Raw genomic sequence first — 8,033 nt, 5'->3', positions numbered from 1 at the left:
CACTCATAAAAATTAACTTGAAAATATATTAAAGACTTGAACCTAAGACTTGTGACCATAAAACTCTACAAGAAAAAAAAATAGGCAAAACATTCTTTGACATAGATTTTGGTGACTTTTTTTGGATTATGACACCAAAAGCACAAACAACAAAAGTGAAAATCAACAAGTAGGACTACATCAAACTTAAAATCTTCTGCACTACAAAAGAAATAATCAACAAAATGAAAAAGCAATGTACAAAATGGGATAAAATATTTGCAAACCATATATTGGGTAGGGGTTTCTATCCAAAATATTTAAAGAACTCATGCAACTCAACTAACAATGACAAAAAAAAATCCAATTTTAAAATGGGCAGAGGAAGTAAATAGACATTTTTTCCAAAGAAGACATCCAAATGGCCAAGGTGCATAAAAAGATGCTCTACATTACTAATCAGCAGGGAAATCCAAATCAAAACTGCAATGCCACAATGAGATATTACCTCACACCTGTTAGAGTAAGTGTCATAAAATAAAATTTAAAAAAAGACAAGAAGTACCAAGTGCTAGCGAGGATGTGAGGAATAGACAACACTTTGAACTGTTGCTGGTATATTGGTTCAGCACCATGAAAAACAGTATGGATTTCCTCAAAAAATTAAAGATAGAACTACCATATGATCCAGCAATCCTACTTCTGGGTATATATTCCAAAGAAATTATGACAGGATGTTGAAAATATACTTGTGCCTCTGTGTTTATTGCAGCTTTATTCACAGTAGCCAAGATATGGAAACAACCTATGTGTCCATCAGTGGATGGATAGATAAAGAAGATGTGGTGTGAGTATATATTATTCAACAATGAGAAAGAAGAAAATTATTCAATTTGAGACACCATGGATGGCCCTTCAGCCCATTACGCTAAATGAGGTAAGTCAGACACAGAAAGACAAATACCGTATAATATCATATATATGTGGAATCTTAAAAATCAAAACTCATAAAAACAGAGAATAGAATGGTGGTTACCAGGAGCTGGAAGTGGGGGAAATGAGAAGATGGAGAATTTGCACACCACAAAAAAACATGCCCATATACTCTATAGGCTAACATATGCCCAGTAACATATTTCTTAGAAACATAATTTAAATAGGTAATCATGCCTCCAGCTATAAACAAGAATGGCTCAACTAGTAAAAGAGGCTTCAAATAAAGCAAACATTAAGGGGGAAAAAAAGAAAGAAATCGACGTACAGAATCATAGCAAGAAAATAATAGTGGGCTTCCCTGGTGGCACAGTGGTTGAGAGTCCGCCTGCCGATGCAGGGGACACGGGTTCATGCCCCGATCTGGGAAGATCCCACATGCCGCGTAACGGCTGGGTCCGTGAGCCATGGCCACTAAGCCTGCACATCTGGAACCTGTGCTCCGCAACGGGAGAGGCCACAACAGTGAGAGGCCCGTGTAACCCCCCCCCCAAAAAAATAAGAAAAGAATAATAAGCAGGACCTACAGAAATTCTCTGATCTCCCAGGGCACCTTGGGTACTGAAAAGGAAGTAAGATATTGGTGAGAATACTGAATAGGATTATGAAAGGAAATATCCTGGACACTCTTGTTTTTCTATTTATCACAGAGATTATCATTTTTTGGAGACTATCTGATTCTCCATAAAATTAGTTTATGAAAATTTTCACATGGTTTATATTTTCATACAAATCCATTGAAATTTTAATAATGCAAGTGTTCATGTTTTCAAATAAAACAATCTGCATGCATGTTTGAGTGTGAAATTTTTGTTTATTTCTTGGGTAAATCAAGCATTGCTCATTAACATTGAACATACAAATTACATAGTCTTTCTCAATTTATAATTGCTGCTCCTTTCATCTCTACATAACCATAGCTTGCATCTCCTTTGTATATCTGCTGGGTAAGAGGCCCTGACATCTTATTCCCTGATAACTTTCCCTTGGTGCAACTCTGTAGAGAGAATCTCCTTATAACTCCTAAATTTTCCCTATTTTTTGGATTTTTTTCATTTGCTTCTAAACTATACTGGTATTTCTGGTTTCCTCAATGCTGTATCAAAGAAAAAAATATACTTTTCATTTTATGAGCTGATTGAGGGAGGCCATTTTCTTTTCTTCTTTCTGACAGTAGAACTTGGCATTGATGGCTTCTTATCAATAGGTTAGATTTGTTAAAGAAGGTTAATTAGAGAATAGAAACAGTTACCTTGGTCTTTGGAAAGAAGTTAACTTTTCAAGTAAACTAATAAATGTATATTTCAATCTAGAAAAATTGTGCCTTTTGCATGGAATCACAATAAATCAGATAATATAATATCTGAATTTTGTATTTCATATTGTTTGTCAAAGATAAGGAATTCTCTAGGTACAGGCATGAAAGATTTAGCAAAAGAAGACAGAAGTTAAACACAGGGTTGTTTCTGTACAAAAGTCACATTATACATTTTTATAAGAAATGAGAAATTAAACTATATAATCATATATGTATTGTTGCTATGCTTAGTGGATATCACTCACTTGCATTCAATTTAGTCTAGGCTATATTTTGGGAAGATTTCTGTCCTTCCAGATACTTATTAAAGGAGAAACATGAAAAATGATACAGAACTAAGACATAAAGGTAGCAACTTCACAAAGAAGAATGAATCATTGCACATTCAACAATGGATCTCATCAAAATTGTTCTTAGCATCACATACTTTACATTCAATGGTCAATCTATGAACAAACTAGTGACTGAGCTATGGGTTCCCCATCTCATTTATCACAGCAGAACTATATCTTTCACATTTCAAGAAAATTACAGAAAATAAAACCAAAAAGCTGGAAACAGAGATGACACCCATGACAACATTAAAAAAAGTATACTGAAGATGTGCAGCCAACAGCTCAACTTACAATTAATGCAGCACAGATCAATGTCTGACTTTTCCTGTTACAATATCTGACTGAACCTAAAACAAGACCCAATGGGAATGCACCAAAGACATGAACAAATGCACACTAAAATAGGTTTTATTATTAATTATAACTGATGCATAAATCATATATATTTCTCTATGGCTCAACTTTAATTCAGTGAAAATTCATAAATATATAGCATTTGTTAATCTGAACCATTACTGAGATGAATCTATAATTTATATCTGAGCTAATACAATGGATTTCTCTCAAGGTGCTTATTCTTGGCTATAATCACTTCTCTCTGGGGTATCTCAACTAGGTAGACTTATCCTGAAGTAGCTATCAGAATTACAAACTTCAGATTACATGTTTGAGTATGTATATGGATAGAGGAGAAAAGGGACTGATAAAAACATGTTGAGAAAGGAGGTATATCATTAAAGATAAACCTGAATCATATAGAATATCCTAGGAGTACTCTGAAAATTAGGTTACCTTATAATCTTGCAATCCTATAGGTCAGTGATCTTCAAAATGGGGAAACGTGACCCAGAGAACACAAGAAAACAATTCCAGGATTTCTATTCATATTTACTTTTTCAACTTATATTTCTATACAAATATATTAATATTATAGAAAATATGTCTTTTAATTAATGCTAACACATATATTGACAGGGACTACCCAATTTTTTCAGTTTGGGGATCATTGCCAGACTTTACCAATTGACCTGTATCTGGCATCACTTACAGCAGGCAGGTTGAAGAAAGATAGATTTATTAATATTTCCAAGAAAAATATTCATAATCAACAAGTTATATTAGAACAATAAATATGAACTCACAACTCAATGGATATGTGCTTATCACTGATAAGGATATAGTAATCTGGTTTGATTCCCTGTTGCTGATTTTGAAGGCCTAGTTTCTAAATTGATAGTACAGGCCTAAAATCTATCCTAAGAGATTCATACTATGCAATTAATGATAATGGTGAGGGTGGTGAAGACATTTTTTTTTGGTTTTTTTGTCTGCTCATTCTTAAGAAAATTACATTTTTTTTCTTAAGAAATGTACATTCTTTGTACATTATTAACATTTATATAAGATACAGTTAGGAGACATATTACTGGAAAAAAAAACGCTAACACAGAAAACAGAATGCAACTTTTCATGGGTTCTACTTTTACCTTAAAATTTTTTTAAATACTGTACTTAAAAAAGAACTTATAGGGCTTCCCTGGTGGCACAGTGGTTGGGAGTCCACCTGCCAATGCAGGGGACACGGGTTCGTGCCCCAGTCCAGGAAGATCCTACATGCCACGGAGCGGCTAGGCCCGTGAGCCATGGCGGCTGAGCCTGCGCGTCCGGAGCCTGTGCTCTGCAATGGGAGAGGCCACAACAGTGAGAGGCCCACATACCACAAAAAATAAATAAATAAAATAAAATAAAGAACTTATAGTAGGAGGAATATGTAGGTTAGGAAGAGAGTTGGAGTAAAGTCTACAAAATAAAATATCAATACGTTTTTATATTTTCACTCTTGAAAAACGTAATTTGAAAGTTGTACTTGTGAATATGAGTTGAAGTCCATGTTCATAAGTTTTGATGAACTTCTATAAGTTTGCATTATTTGAATTTTGTTTATCATACTACCCCATTCTAATGATTCACGAGGAGTGAGGGGCATGACCTTTGAGAGGGGCTAACCTGAGTTACCTCTACGATCTTCCTCTACTACCTCCACTACCATTCATTACCTTAGGTTGAAACTCCTTGCCACTGTGAGCCATCTCTGTTGATGGCATGCCTTGTAGTGGGAAAAGGTTGAGAAACCTTGTAGAGCCAGGGTGCCCTGTTTCATTTTCAGAATACTCCTTGCTATCAAACTTGGATAAGAGTCTACCTTTTAACACATCTCTAGACAGAATTTAGAGTACCAGATCTGCTCTCCTACTCTCAAACCTAGGCAAGACTGTTAGCTATCCACATTGGTTGGGATTTAAGAGTGGTCTACAAAAATGTACCTCTCCTTTCCTACTGAGTCAATAATCATCACTATCCTGTCCTCTTTATTTATCCTCTTTTATCAGTCAGGGTCCAATCAAATCAGAATATAGAAAACACATAGTAATTTGAAAAGGGAACATTTAATACAAATACTTATTAACTATAAGACGAGACTATCTATAAAGTAGTAAAGAGAACCCTAATGACTGGAGCTGAGAGAGAATATCCAAGGAAGAACCGACTTGGAAGGGGAATCTTCCTAAACCTAGGATTCAGATCTTGTTGGAGAAAGTGTGGTTGCAGCCCATTGCATGATGGAGAAATTTTCTGTGTTGCCTGGACAAGATCTGGTCCAGAATCATCGGGCAATCTATAAATGCCACTCAGTAGTGTAGGTAAACCAAGACTGTCAGACACAGTAACCAGCCAAGACAGGAAATACTTTTCTGGGGTGCAAGTACACAGTTAACCATGGTTAGGATTGGCAAGTAGGAAACACACCTACTGAGTGCTGGAAGCTGAGGCTACTGGGGGGCCTGCAAGGCTCCCTGGGAATATGCCTGCAGTGGACTATTGACCACTATATGATGGGAAGACATTCACAGTGCTGGGTACCATTGGACACCCCTCATATGCGCTGCTGACAGCCACTCAGGAGGAGCAAGGAGAAAACCAAAGCACACTAGAACTAGAAGAAAAAAACCTTTCTTCCATCAGTGTTAGTTCTTTGCACAGTACAAAAGGAAACTTAGTTCCAGCTGTAAAAGAAAAATATTTAAATGGTCCAGGTCCATTTTTTGCACAGTCAATGAAATGAGGATTTGAACCTGAGAGGCAATAAAGTGACAACTTGAATATTTGTTTTAGTTTTGTTCCTGATTGTCTGTTTTTCCCTTTTCCCACCCACATAGACTATGAAGATTTTCTTCCTTCTCCTCATCTTCAGCATCTAGCACAATGTTTTCTATAAAGTGGGATAATATTAGATTTGTTATTGAAATAAAATTCTATACCACACAACATAGCACAATCAGTATAGTGGTTAAAATCTCAGATATGGAGCCAAATTATGAACATACAAATCCTATCTCTGCCATATTCTAGTTACATGACTGTGTTCTGTGTTTCCTCATCTGTGATTTGAGGACAATAATTTTGCCCACTTCATGGGCTTGTTGTGTGGATTAAATATACCTACAATGTAGTGTTCTGTAATTGCTAGTTAATATTACAGTTGACCCTTGAATAATACCAGTTTGAACTGTGAGGGTTCATCCACTCATATGCACATTTTTTTTTCAGTAAATATGTACCACATTACTATACTACCTGCAGCTGGTTTAATCCACGGATGCAGAACCACAGATATGGAGGGCTGGCTGTAAAGTTATACTTGGGTTTTCCACTGCATGGAAGGTCAGTGCCTTTAACCCCTGAATTGTTCAAGGGTCAACTGTATTATTATTTCCAATTTATTTTTTATCTTTCCAAATATCTAACATAATTCATTTGCACTCAACAATACTTAATAAATACTGTTGAACAGATGAATGAATGAAGGCCGATGGATATTCATGCATTTTTTTTGAATCATACACTTAAGGAATGAATAAGAGGAATAGAGGAATTATTCTGGCTTTGGAAAGTGCAATTCACTGTCTACCAACTACTTAGCACTCTGTCTTCATTCTTCAGTACATTACCTCCCAAATAGTTTGGTGGCCAATGCAATAGTGTCACCAGTTTTACTTGGATTAGAAGACCATCTATCCTGAGACCACACATAGCAATAACAGAGGGAACACAGGTTGCTCGTTCTTCTTATTATTCTTGGAGAGGGGTGCTGGTGGTGGGGAGGGAGTGTATGAAGAAGAGAAACGATTTTCAAAATATCCTAGACTTTGTCATTAGGATCAGGTTGTCTATGGTACAAAATATGTACAAAATACTCTTTCTCACGCAAAGAGTCAGTTCCTTGCTGATTCTCCTCATTTTTAGTTTCTCACTTCTCTACACAGACCACCCCCCCCAATTAAATAACCAGTTGCACTTGCTGCATTCTACTTGTAATTATAACTCATTACTCAGTTGGAGATATTTCTTTTCTCCTGCCTTTTGTTCAGCTACATAATCGTTTTTTTTAAAGAATATAAATAAAAGCAATCATTAATTGTCTTTATTGCTTCTCTTATTACACAATCATATTGAAAGAATTATAGGTGTCTCTTATCCCTCATTTAATATTTTATCTTGTATTCATTAACACATCTTTACTGCCCAGATATTCCTATATCTGTTCCTTCATTTTTAGATTATTTTTATCAGTACTGAGCTCCACTTTTCTATACCTCTAAGTAACTCTTTCCCATCTGTGGTGAGTTGAATAGTGTCCGGAAAAAAAAAAGTTCTAATGTTTTACAATTTAATTTTTACAATTCACATTTAGTTACAAAATGATGTGGAATACTTTTTCTGCATGGTTTAAGGTTAGAGTCAAGATTCTTTTTTTTTTTTAATGGATCAACACATGCTTGCCATTGAAAAGATCATTCTTTTAAATCTTCAGTCCAGTGCCAATTTAGACAAAATCAAGACAACTTATTTCTACAATTAGATAGTAAGCTTAAGAAGGGAATGGCAATGTCTTATAATTTGTGTTTTTCTGAGTACGTCATCAGCACTGATGATGGCTGAAAGTGGTCAGAGAAGAAATCGTTTAATACATACTGCTTGGCATATTGGAAACTTTTAAATTGTTTAATCTTTTCAGAATAAACAAACAATTTTCTACTCTGAAACTACATTTTATTATTCCACCTGATGAACTAAAAAGTGCATTACATTTTTAAACTGAGTTTATTGTTTGTTTCTTTTTTCTTTGTTTCTGGGCATTTACTAAATTAGTTAAGCATTGATAATACTTGTGTATTCACAGAGGCTTGCACATAGTAGATACTAAAGAAATATCTTTGTAATGGATAAATAAATGGAAAACCCCATTTTCCAGATACTGCACTCATAAAAAAGAAAGATAAATGTGTCAAAATCAAAACATGAGATAAAAGAAATATTTTTTAACTTTCTAAGTTACATATGCCAAT

The sequence above is a fragment of the Mesoplodon mirus genome, assembly GCF_964341445.2.
Source record: "Mesoplodon mirus genome assembly, chromosome: 11".
Taxonomy (NCBI): Eukaryota; Metazoa; Chordata; class Mammalia; order Artiodactyla; family Ziphiidae; genus Mesoplodon; species Mesoplodon mirus.
This window is presented reverse-complemented; position numbering follows the sequence as displayed.